This window comes from Ceratotherium simum, chromosome 11 (assembly GCF_057802395.1).
Source record: "Ceratotherium simum simum isolate JZ-2026a chromosome 11, ASM5780239v1, whole genome shotgun sequence".
Classification (NCBI taxonomy): domain Eukaryota; kingdom Metazoa; phylum Chordata; class Mammalia; order Perissodactyla; family Rhinocerotidae; genus Ceratotherium; species Ceratotherium simum.
This window is the reverse complement of record NC_141910.1, coordinates 20,414,777-20,427,339: the sequence shown is the minus strand read 5'-3', so window position 1 is coordinate 20,427,339 and position 12,563 is coordinate 20,414,777. Positions and strand designations below refer to the sequence as shown.

Sequence of the window (12,563 nt, the reverse complement as noted above, 5' to 3'; positions counted from 1 at the left end):
GCCATGCTGTGGCAGCGTCCCATATAAAAGTGGAGGAAGATGGGCACGGATGTTAGCTCAGGGCCAATCTTCCTTGGCAAAAAAAAAAAAAAAAAAAAAGAGGAGGATTGGAATCAGATGTTAGCTCAGGGCTTATCTTCCTCACAAAAAAAAATAATGATGAGTACCTATAAAGGTAATTACCTAATTATGTAATTATTAAAAAAACAGTATACATGCCTGCTTCTTCTCCTCTTAACTTATTTTAAAGCAATTGTATAAAACAACATGTATATAATTGTATTCCTTGGCCTCTAACGTGTAGAAATGTATTGTATTTGACAGTAGTGGTGCAAAGGAGATGGTGGGAACAAAGCTTTGTGGAGTAAGGAAAGGACACCAGATGGTAATACTGATCCACAGGAACAAGTGAAGAGATCAGGAATGGTAAATACAAAGGTTAATATAACAAATTCTATAAATATATACTTGCTCTCCTTTCTTCACTTAACTTTCTTACTTGACATAAAATTACGTAAGGTAATAGTTATAACAATGTATTTTGAGTTTGTGTCACATATAGACATAATATGTATAACAATAACAGTACAAAAAGGAGAAGAGAATAGAGATATATGAGGAATGTTTCTATATCTCATTGGAATTGAGTTAGTATAAGTCTGAAGTGGATTCTGGTGAGTTAAGAGGTATATAGTAAGCCCTAGAACAATCATTAAGAAAATAACTCAGGGTGGGAAGAGTAGCACCAGCCAGGCAGCCCAGTTTCGTGAAGGCTCTCGGCGCGCCATAGCCCGCAGGCACCTAGCACATGCCTGCCCCGCGGCCACGATGCCCAAGGGGAAGATCAGCTCCCCCAAGGGTGCAGCGAATGAGGAGTGCAAGAGGAGATCAGCGAGGTTGTCAGCTAAACCTGCTCCTGAAAAAGTGGAAATGAAGCCCAAAAAGGCAGCAGGAAAGAAATCTTCAGACAAAAAAGTACAAACAAAAGAGAAAAAGGGAGCAAAGGGAAGACAGGCCCAAGTGGCTAACTAAGAAACTAAAGAAGACTTACCTGCAGAAAAAGGAGAAACTAAAAACGAGGAGCGTGCAGACTCTGATGAAGCAGGAGAGAAAGAAGCCAAGTCTGATTCATGTCATATACCATGTCTTATCGGTGGTCCCTGTCTCCCTTCTTGTACGATCCAGAGGAATATTTTTATCAACTGTTTTGTAAATGCAAGTTTTTTAGTAACTCTAGAAACATTTTTAAGAAGGAGGGAATCCTGCCTCATCCCATTTTTTAAGTGTAAATGCCTTTTTTTTTAAGAGGTGAAATCATTTGCTGGTGGTTTATTTTTTGGTACAACCAGAAAATAGTGGGATATTGAATATGGGAGGCTTTGACTGTCTTGGGTATCAGCTTAACTTTCCATAGATGAGGGTAGTTTTTATATCCTATAATACTGAGCATACTAAATGGCAGTTTGGTTGTGCACTTAATATGTCTTGAACATTTTAAATTACTTCTATTCCCATGTTGTTTTTGGTAGAACTGTTTCCTAAAGAAAACCATTCTTTGATCTTGGATCTCCCTGTCAGAATTTTGTGCACTCTGTAACATCTTTGGTCATGGTAGTCCATTTTTCCTAGTAACTTTGTTAATGTGCTGTGAAAGATTGAAAATTTGAGTATGTAGTGTACACGATATTAAATTGTGAATTAGTGGGACTTACGATGCAACAGGTGTCAACATTTGAAAATATTGGTACTTGACATCCTGTTAAGGGAAATTTGCCTCAAGATTTTAAGCTGGCAAGTCACTGGAATAACCATTTAGAAAAGAATCACAACTACATGATTTTTTAGATTTTAGGTACATATTTTAAGAATTGTGTACAGATTGAAAGGTCTGTGTACTGATCCTCAAAACCACCAATACAATCTCAATTATGAAATAAAAAAAGAAAATAACTCAAAAATATATTAAAAATTAATTAAAAGAATTAAAATATTACACTAGAAAATATTCACTTAATGCAAAAGAAGGCAGTAAAGGAGCAGTAGAGGAACAAAAAGACATGAGACATTTAGAAAACAAAAAGTAAAATGGCAGATGTAAATCATCCACATGCGTCAATAACAACATTAGAAGTGAATAGATTAAATAATTTAATAAAAAGCAGACAATGTCAGACTAGATTTTTTAAAAAAACAACTATATGCTATTGAACTTTAGATTTAAGGATACAAATGAGAAGCCAGAGTGGCTATGCTAATATCAGACAAAATAGACTTTAAAACAAAAAATGTTACTAGAGATAAACAGGAATATTTATAATGATAAAAGGGACAATCCATTGAGAAAATGTAACAATTATAAACCTATGTGCATCTAATGACAGAACCTCAAAATACGTGAAGCAAAACTGACAGAAATGAAAGGAGAAATAGTTCAACAATAATGGTTGGCCACTTCAATACCCCACTTTCAGTAATGGAAAGAACAGTGAGACAGAAGATCAATAAGGAAATAGAAAACTTGAAAACGCTAAAAACCAACTAGATCTGACAGTCGTTTATAGAACACTCCACCCCAAAACAGCAGAATATAATTCTTCTCAGGTTCGTAGGGAAAATTCTCCAGAATAGACCATATGCTAGTCCATAAAACAAATCTCAATAAACTTAAAAGGATATAAATACCACAAAATATATTCTCTGGCCACAAAGGAATGAAATTAGAAATCAACAACAGAAAGAAATTTGGGAAACTCACAAATATGCAGAAATTAAATGACATATTCCTAAATAACCAATGAGTCAAAGAAGAAATCACAAAGGAAATTAGAAAATACTTTGAGATGAATGAAAACGAAGATACAACGTACCAAAATGAATGTGATTCAATTAAAGCAGTGATTAGAGGGAAATTTAGAGCTCTAAATGCTCTATATTAAAAAAGAAGAAAGGTCTCAAATCAATAACCTAAACCTCTACCTTAAGACACTGGAAAAAGAAGAGCACACTAAACCAAAAGCAAAAATAAAGAAGGAAATAGTAAAGATTAAAGTGGAAATTAATGAAAGAGAAAATTAAAAAGAATAGAAAAAAATCAACAAAACCAAAAGTTGCTTATTTCCAAAAAATCAACACAATTGACTTTGTTGGACAAAGCTTTAGCTAGATTGACCGAGAAAAAAGAGAGAAGACTTACTTTGTAAAACTAGAGATGGAAGAAGGGGCTACTAATCTTACAGGAATAAAAAGAATTATAAGGGAATGCTATGAACTGTATGCCAATAAATTAGATAAGTTAGATGAAATCCACAAATTCTTAGAAAAAACAAATGACTGAAACTGACTCAAGAAGAAATAGAAAATGGGAATAGACTTATAACAAGAGATTAAATTAGTAGCCGAAAAACTACCCACAAAGAAAATCTCAAGCCCAGATGGCTTCACTGGTAAATTCTACCAAACATTTAAAGAATTAACATGAATTCTTAATTCTTGTAAAAAGTAGAAGAGAAGGGAACACTTCCCAATTCATCCTGTAAGGCTAATATTACCTTGATCTAAACACCAAAGACATCACAAGAAAGAAAACTGTAGACCAATATCTCTTATGAATATATATGCAAAAATCCTCAGCAAAATAATAGCAAATCGAGTTCAGCAATATGTAGCAATGGATTATACATCAGGACCAAGGGGGATTTATATCAGGAATACAAGGTTGATTTGACATCTAAAAATCAATTAATATAATACACATATCAATAGAATAAAGGACAAAAAACACATGATCATCTCGATAGATGCAGAAAAAGCATTTCACAAATTGAACACATTCATTATAAAACTCAACGAAATAGGAATAGAATGGATCTTCCTCAACTTGACAAATGGCGTCTACGAAAAATCCGCAACTAACATCATACTTAATGGTGAAAGGCTGAATGCTTTCCCCTAAGATCAGGAACAAGTCAACGATGTCTTCTCTCACCACTTCTATTCAGCACTGTACTGGTGGTGTAGTCAATTAGACAATAAAATAAAATAAAATAAAATAAAATGCATTTAAATTGGAAAGGAAGTAAAACTTCCTTTAAAGGTAAAAGGAAGGTAAAAGGAAGTAAAACTATCTCTATTTGTAGATAATATACTCTTGTCTATACAAAATCTTAAGGAATCCACTAAAAAATTATTAGAAGCAGTAAACCAGTTCAGCAAGGTACAAGATCAACATACAAAAATCAAATATATTTCTATACCTCAGCAAAGAGCAAACCAAAAATGAAATTAAGAAAACAATTCCATCTACAGTAGCATCAAAAACTAAAATATGGTCAATTCTTGTTACTCACACTAGTTTTGTTCTATAAATCACCATGAATATTGAATTAGCATATACTAAATCCAGGGTTAGGTTCCTGTGAGCCTCTGGTCACAACATATTCATCAACTGATCAATACATGACCTTGCCTATGTGTGTTTCTGGTTAAAGACACCTGATTTAATGTATATTGATTCATTAACATTGAACTCAGAGCCAACAGCACTATAACTCATGCCTGAATGAAGCTTATCTAACACATGTATTTTCCCAAAAGTCACATACAGCTCTGTGTGCTCAGGAGCACTGGACAGCACTTCAGCGCTGTGCTTGGATGCCATTTTCAACAGTGAAATCAGGAACAAAAAGCACAAAAAAGTGTGAAAAATGTGGCACTAAATAGACCAAGAAAAGGACACTTGTTTACAGTATGAGAGCTGAAAAAAGAAGGCAGATCATCACCTTGTTTGACTTCAGCTAGGAATATGTGCGTCAAACAATTCAAACTTTTGCTGCTCTGTGCATGTCCATAAATGACTGCAAATGTCCTATGGGTATTGATTTTGGAGTCACAAATAAGTGTTAATGAACAGGAGAATTTGCAAATAGGGAATCCATGAATAATTCATGGAAAGTGCAAAAGCTATGCTCTGAAAACTACAAAACATTCTTAAAAGAGGTTAAAGAACATTTAATAAATGGAAAGACATCCCATAGCCATGGATAAGTAGACTTAATGTTGTTAAGAGGTCAATCTTCTTCAAATTGATCTACAAATTTAATGGAATCCCTATCAAAACCCCAGCTTGATTCTTTGCAGAAATTGACAAACTGATCCTAAAATTCATATGGAAGTTCAAGAGACCCAGACCAGCCAAAACAGTCTTGAAAAAGAATAACAATGTTGGAGGAGATATAATCCTTTCCAATTTTGAGATTTACTACAAAGCTACAATAATCAAGACAGTGTGGTACTGGAATAAGACAGATATGTAGATCAATGGAATATAATTAAAAGTCCAGAAATAAAGCCTTACGTTTATGGTCAATTGATTTTCAACACATGTGCTAAGATAATTCAATGGGGAAAGAATAGTCTTTTCAGCAAATGGTGCTGGGACCATTGGATATCCACACACAAAAGAATAAAGTTTGTTCCCTACCACAAATCATATACAAAAATTAAAATGGATCAAAGACCTAAGTGTAAGAGCTAAAACTATAAAACTCTTAAATGAAAACATAGGCTTAACTCTTCATGACCTTGTATGAGGCAATGGTTTCTTAGATAGAAGAGCTAAAGCACAAGCAACAAAAGATAAAATAAAGGGACTTGTATCTAGAATATACAAAGAACTATTACAACTTAATAATAAAACACGTCACCCAATTAAAAATAAGCAAAGGATCTGAATAGACATTCTCCAAAGAAAATACACAAATGGCTAATAAACACATGAAAGGATGCTCAACATCATTAGCCATCAGGTAAACGCAAATGAAAACCACAATGAGATACTAGTTCACACTCATAGGATGGCTGTAATCAAGAAGACAGACAACAACAAGTGTTAGCAAAGATGTGGAGAAATTGGAATGGTGGGGAGATAAAAGGGTGCAGCCACTTTGGAAAACAGTCTGGCCTTTCCTCAAAAAGTTATACATGGAGTTACTATGGATCCAGCAATTCTACTCCTAGGTATTTACCTAAGAGAAATGAGAAATAAAAACATGTTTGCACAACTTGTACATATGTACAAAAGCTTGTACGTGAATGTTCATAGCAACATTATTCGTAATAGTCAAAAAGTCGAAATGGTTCAAATTTTCATCAACTGATGAATGGATAAACAAAATGTGGTATACCCATACAATGGAATATTTTTCAGCAATAAAAAGAAATGAAGTACTGATACACACTACAACAGGGATGAACCCTGAAAAACATGTTAAGTGAAAGAAGCCAGTCCAAAGGGCCATATAATGCGTGATTCCATTTATATGAAATGTCCAGAAGAAGCAAATCTATAGAGATAAAAAATATGTTAGTAGTTGCCTGGGACTGGGGGGAATGAGGGAACTGGGGATATAGCTAAGGGATATAGGGTTTCTTTAGGGAGTAATAAAATATTCTGAAATTAAGTGTGATGGTTGCACAACTCTGTAAATACACTGAAAAGCCATTGAACTGTACATTTTACATGGGTGAACTGTGCAGTAAGCAAATTATATCTCAAAAAAGCTGTTTTTTACAAAAAGAATTGAATTACAAATTTCTAAAAGGATGTTGATGAAATAATTCAAAATAACAAAGAAACTAGTACTTGCAGGTAACCTTACCTAAAAGACAATGAGAAAATTTGAAAAATTAGTTAGTCCTGTAAGACGTTTGAACAATGAGAATGTTAAAATTATTAATTAAGGTATTTTTCTACTTGATCATTTTTTCTCCTCCCTTTTTCTATATCTCACCAAATCATGTTTTTGTGTCTTTGTCTTATACTGATTTCAAAGTCCTTTTCACTTCAGATAGAACTCCATGAACAAAAGACATAGAAACAAATGAAAAGAGAATTATTTTATTATATATACATATATAAATTTAAATTATTACAAATTGATATAGTATGAAAAATGATTCTAGTTAAAGGAACATAATAGATTTCCATCATTTGAATCTATCCTCAGAAAAACCTATCAAGTATAAAAAAGTCTAATTTTTCTCACTTGTTTTATCTTCAAATTGATTTCTTAATGGGAATAAGAACCCCAGACAGTCAAATGAAGTTAATGATATTATTTTTAAAACCCATTTGTCTGTGCTGTCTGAGAATTATGTATTTGTCTCCTTTAATTGGACCTAAATTCTCTAATTTTTTTATTTCTTTATGTCTTTTTATTTCTAAATTCTGTCTTTTTATTTGTCTTTTTATTTCTAAATTCTCCCTGTATCATTAGCAATTGTCACAATACCAGAGTTGTTAACAATTTGGCTGTGCTTTATGTAAGCCTTTTTATTTTAAGCTTATTTATATCAGTTCCCCCTGGGTCTAATAACACTCAAGAATTTATGTATTCTTTCTTTGATAATGTTCTAGAAACCAAAACTGAGGCTGAAAAAAATCTTATGAAGCAAGTACTGTTTTTTCTCTCTTTAAAACTTTTGTACGTAGTTATTTTATGTCATCCTCTCAGTTCACCTTGCTAGATGAGAACTCTGTCACTGAGGTTTAGGTCTTTGTTATTTTGAGGCCAAGGCATTCAAGCATCAGGAACAGCTGTAGAATCTATAAGGAAGGAATAAGAAGGAAGGAAAGTAATGACAAAAAGAGCCTAAAAGGATGGAAAAGCAAGTTCTTCTTGATGGGCTCTGAGAAATCAATTATTGAAAATGACAGAAAGGCGTGCTCTAGGCACAGTGAAGGCCTGTCTCTTCACACAGGAACTAAGAGCCATCGACCTGAGAGACAGGAAAAGTAATAAAAGAAGAAAAGCAGACCAAAAAAAGAGAGAATGGTAGACAGCAGAAACGGGGCAGATTAGAAAAGGCCGGCAAAAAGCAGAACCCAGAGATGGAGAGCTACATATGGAGAGCAGAGGAGTAATGAGTCTGGTGGAGATGGAAGTGAACAAGAGAGGGAAGCCTTGATGAGGAGGCTGAGCCCAGCCACTGATGGGAGAGAGGAAAAGAGGTGGGAACACCAGGCAGCAGGTGGAATAGCCCTCAGCTCTGAGGAGGGTGAGGGGATGAACGAGAAGGGAGGGAGAAAGGCTCAGCACATACGCTTGGATATTTTTAGCACCAAAGGCAGGACAACTCAATAGTTTGGGTGGAATGGAGAAAAGTAGGTGGGGGAAAGGTGTATAGAGTGTTGTGACAAAGTGAATTACTCATCCTAATTCTGACATTTCTTTTATTATTCAGTTCCCACCTGTTTTCTTACAGGAAGTGGGAATAGCATGAACACAAGTGCAAAGACAAGAAATTACAAGGCATAATGAGGGAGTAGGGAGTAGATGAATTTAGTTAAAATGGAAGATTCATACAGGGGAGCGGTGGCAGAAAAGACTGGAAATCTGGGGCAGAATCAGACTGTGAAAATCCTCAGATGTCAGGGTAAGGAACTGGGCCCCAGCAAGGAGAAAGGAAGGGTTTTCAGCAGGGAAGCAAAATGACAAGCACAGAGTTTTAGGGAGATAAATTTACCAACAAAAGACAGAATGGAGGGAGAGAGAAACCAAAGGCAAGAAAATGAATTAGAAGGCTAAGGTGCTTGTAGTCCAGAGCGAAGGCCTTAAAGATGTGCATATAAAGCAATTCTGCTTCTGGGAATTTACATCCTAAGGAAATAATTATGTATACAAAGATTTAACTGCTAAAGATGCTTATTGCAACATTGTTATAAAACATTTATAAAATGTTTCTAAAAACACTTTAAAGAGCATCTTTAGCAGCTAAATCTTTGCACACATTCTTCATTATTTCCTAAAGTTCTGTCTATAGAGTCAGAACCTCCAACCTTGCTAATGAAAATAAATCATTATGATTTTTGTTAGATCCATGTACTAAAAGGACTAACAAAGATATAGCTATATAGCTACAGACTGTGGGAGATCAAAATAGGCCACCTCAAAATATGTCTTTTTACCTTGGTTATTTTATCAATAGACTGGGAGAGTCCTTGCTCAGACCAACATTTACATTTATAAGGGAAATCTCCATATGTAAAAATATCTCCCTCTCTGTACCAGGAAGAAGAGGGGATGACCTTATCTCTAGAAAATCTTATCAGTGTGGGTGGTGAGGACTTAAATCTGCATACTCTTGATTGCTGTCTGGTGGTCTCACATAGCTATCTGCCCCACCCCCGACATCCTCCTTTGTCTAACTGAATATGCTATTTAAGGTGAAAACCTCTGCCGTTTGTCAAGAAACTCAGTTTCCCTGGTTTCTCCCATGTTTACATGTTATAAAGCTTTGTTTGATTTTCTCCTGCTATTTGGTCTCATGTCAATTTAATTTGTAGCCCAGCCAGAAAAGACCCAGAGTGGGTGGAAGATAGTATTCCTCCCCTTCAACACACACACACACACACACACAAACACACACACACGCTGCTGTATGAGGTCCTGAAGACAGAAATATCAATGCATTGCTCAAATATATTGGTATTGGAATTGAGAAGAAATTACAGTGTCCCATAGATAGTGGAGGTTTCCTTCATGACCACCATCTAAATTGACACGGGAGCAGGGCAGGCAGCTCAATCAGAGGAGGGTGAGAATATTTCAGAGGGGATGTCAGGGGCAATTAATAACGTTTCTTATCTTTTGTCTCGTCTCTAAACTACACTGTAAATTCAATAAAAGTAGAGACATAACACCATCCAGGTGAAGAAAGAAATAGGATTTTTTAAATCATCAAATAAAATTTTTTTCCCTCAATGGGCCATTCCTGACCCAATTCCAGTGGTCAGCCAATCCCACACAACTAGCTTGTATTTAGGTTACCTAAACCAATGACAGGGGAGATGGAATTACCTTGACTGAATTAAACCCATCAGAGCATTCCCTGGGAGCTGGAGCTGGAGATCCATGTATATGCCCCTGGAGTCTTATAGCTACTACATTATTTGCAATGAGTGGATGGATGTTGGTAAAAATGAATATCTTAAAGATGAAATTGAAGTCTGTGGTAGCAGAATTCAACTGTCAAGAGAAACCACATTGTATTGCAATAAAAGACTTTGCAGACATGATCACAGAACTGCTGACAGTGATTTGAGAAGTCTTGAAAAACAGGTGAAATAACAAAAGACTAGACACATGCAGATAGTATTAAAAGATGTGTGTGGGGAGGATGGTGTGGGGAGGAAGGAGATCAACTTGATCAACTTTAACTATAGGAGAGTGGTTCTCAACTTTTGAGTATTAGTGAGACATTTCTAAACACTACAATTCTTTTTTTTTTTTTTTTGGTGAGGAAGATTGGCCCTGAGCAAACATCTATGGCCAATCTTCCTCTTTTTGCTTGAGGAAGATTTGTCCTGAGCTAACATCTGTGCCAGTCTGCCTCTATTTTGTATGTGGGTCACCGCCACAGCATGGCTTTATGAGTGGTGAATGTCCACAGCCAGGATCTGAACCCGCAAACCTGGGCCACTGAAGTGGAGCTCACCGAACTTAACTACTACGCCACCAGGCCAGCCCCTAAATACTACAATTCTTCTTTTTTGGTGTGAGGAAGATCAGCCCTGAGCTAACATCACATGCGCATCCTCCTCTTTTTGCCGAGGAAGATTGGCCCTGGGCTAACATCTGTACCCATCTTCCTCTACTTTATATGGAACACCGCCACAGCGTGGCTTGACAAGTAGTGCGTCGGTGCACACCTGGGATCTGAACCTGTGAACCCTCTGGCCGCCTGGCCGCCGAAGCGGGGTCTGCGCACTTAACCGCTACACCACTGGGCCGGCCCCATAAATATTACAATTTTTGATGGCAAATGTCACTGGATTAAAAGACTCAAAGTTACACTAAACAAGTCAGCGATATCGACAAGGTACTAGCTACTCCAAGATAAACATGTCTGACATTCATTGTGTAGTGGACAGCTGTTGCTTTGGTTTCCCAGCATCCATTCCCATTCTTTTGGGAAAACAGCATGCCAGAAGGCCCCTGCAGAGCCACCTCTCCTCTGTTTTCTATCTATGTGGTTGGAGCACTAGGGTCACTTAGCACTAGGGTCCTAAGTCAATAAGCAATTCCCATCCCCTTGGCCATAGTGATTGGTCCAAATCTGGCCAATAAGAGTAAAGACCAGGATTTTTGTTTGGCTTTTGGAGGAAAGAAGCACCTTCCTTCCTTCTGGACTTGAAGCGGGAAGGATGTAGAAGAGCTGCTGTCCTTTAGGCATCACAGGATGGGAGGTGGAGCAGGGAGCGGTGGAGTCTGGAACTGCCAGAAGCCACCAGGTGGAGCCTGAGCACAATGCAGAGATAACATCGTATGGGTCATGTCTAGCTATGCTGGAAAATTTGTATCCCTGGACTTTTCAGTTATGGGAGCTGTCTGTGTTGAATATACCTTCTTATTTTCTGTATTCTTGATGCTCTGGCATTTGGGGCTTTGATCCTGGAAAGACTGCTTCTCCCAGGGCTAGCTAATTACTAGAGATAGCAAATGACTTCCTCCTGCTCCTCCCCTGCCCCACACACCCAGAGCATGCCTTTGGTATACAAACTAACCAATCTAGAGCCCACATCCCCAGTCATCTCCTTTATCAAACTCTCATACAACAAGCCAAGATTCCCCCCTGCTCTAAATCACACCAGGACCAAGTACCAGACAACTAAAGACCACCCCCATAGCCCAGAGCCTACTGAAATTAATCAAACTATCCAATCCTAAACTTATTCAGCATACCTAACCTGCCTCGCTCATTCCTTCCTATGAAAACCTTAATAAAGGTTTTGGGCCATCCTCTCCCCTCTCACCGCTTTCTGCCTCCTAACCAACCTTGGTCCTTCCTCATGTGGCCCTGCATGGCATGCCTCGCCTCCTGTTTCTAGGCATCTGTGAGTATAAACTTCCTTCTTGACAATCATTTCTGTGTCTATGTGTCTTACCATACCTGATTAAAAGAAATCCTGGGTACATTTTTGAACAGGAGCCAATAAATTCCTTTTTTTTTTTTGGCGAGGAAGATTGTCCCTGAGCTAACATCTGTTGCCAGTCTTCCTCTGTTTTGTATATGGGATGTCACCACAGCATGGCTTGATGAACGGTGTGTAAGTCTGTGCCTGGAATCTGAAACGGTGAACCCCAGGCAGCCGAAGCTGAGTGAGCAAACTTAACCACTATGCCACCGGGCCAGCCCCTGTCTTATTTTTTTAAAGACAATTAGAGTTAGATTTTTGCTTATTCGTGTTAGAAGTCCTAACTGATACGTATAACTGTTGCACTAGGGTGGCCTCCTGTGGCTGTTTGGTTGTCCTGCACACATCTGTTTCCACTTCTTTTGGTAACCACACTCTGGTTTTCTGTTATGGATTCTTCCTGTTCTCAGTCCCTGTGCAGCAAATGGATACCTTCCCTCCATCAAGGGTTGAGCATATGAACAGGACCAGCCAAATATTGAAATTCCATTCCCCTGGTCACAGTGATTGGTTCAGGCGAGGTCATTTGACCAAATGTGCCTAATCATAATGTGTCATGGGAAAAGACTTCTTTTCAACTAACTTTGAA

At 37.3% G+C, this 12,563-nt stretch overlaps 1 pseudogene; it reads left to right on the top strand.

Moving 5' to 3' along the window:
• Positions 1 to 828: 828 nt before the first annotated feature.
• On the top strand, positions 829 to 1,387 carry LOC106802675 (non-histone chromosomal protein HMG-14 pseudogene; annotated as a pseudogene).
• Positions 1,388 to 12,563: the final 11,176 nt, after the last annotated feature.